Source organism: Gossypium hirsutum, chromosome D07 (genome assembly GCF_007990345.1).
Source record: "Gossypium hirsutum isolate 1008001.06 chromosome D07, Gossypium_hirsutum_v2.1, whole genome shotgun sequence".
Classification (NCBI taxonomy): Eukaryota; Viridiplantae; Streptophyta; class Magnoliopsida; order Malvales; family Malvaceae; genus Gossypium; species Gossypium hirsutum.
The window spans coordinates 24,800,161-24,801,003 of NC_053443.1; the positions used below are offsets into that span (position 1 = coordinate 24,800,161).

At 36.8% G+C, this 843-nt stretch overlaps 1 non-coding gene across 1 annotated transcript; it reads right to left on the reverse strand.

The window, feature by feature from the left end:
- Positions 1-476: 476 nt before the first annotated feature.
- LOC121219782 (small nucleolar RNA R71) lies at positions 477-583 on the reverse strand. The gene has a single exon (XR_005916673.1). It is a non-coding gene; the product is annotated as a small nucleolar RNA R71 (small nucleolar RNA).
- Positions 584-843: the final 260 nt, after the last annotated feature.

Genomic DNA, 843 nt, shown 5'->3' on the forward strand with positions numbered 1-843 from the left:
AACCGTTAATTAATGGACAACAATCCACCCGCGGTTATAAACTTATCCCAGGAAAATCCGTTATTCAAAGAACCACAAGAAAATAATCGGGAAGAAGTCCCAATGGCTCAGCGGATGTTGCGTTAGTACGTCTTACCTACCTCAGACGTAGTGCGAGGAAGCATTGAGCGTCCGGCAATTAACGCCAATAATTTCAAGCTAAAAGCAGCCACAATACAGATGATCCAAAACACAATACAATTTAAAGCAAGCATGGTTGAAGACCTGAACCAACACTTCAAGCGGTTCCTTTAACTATGCGATACCTTCAAGTGTAACGGGGTAACCGAATATGTTATACATCTACATTTATTCCCGTTTTCATTATGCGACAATACAATCGATTGGTTAAATTTATTAGAATCAGATTCCATTACAACATGGAATGATCTAGTGGAAACTTTTCTTCATAATTTTTCCCGATTAGCCGAACCATTCAACTTTGGAAAGAAATAACTAATTTTAAACAATACAAAGATGAAACCCTTAACGAGGCATGGGACCGATTCAAGACAATGATAAGGAAGTGTCCACACCATGGTCAGCAAGCACGGTTCCAAATTCAAATATTCTACAATGATATTGACAAACATATTAGATCTAATCTAGATGGAGCATCCGACGGATCTCTCATGTTTCATACGTACGAATGAGCTTATAAATTATTGAAGATATGGCTAAAAATTCATACATATGGCCTAAAGAGAGTTTTATTAACCAATCAAAGCCTCCAACAGTGAAAGTAATGAATAAAGTGAATGAAGGGGATAGATTCAAAAAAATTTTAGAAAAGGTTAATCGTCT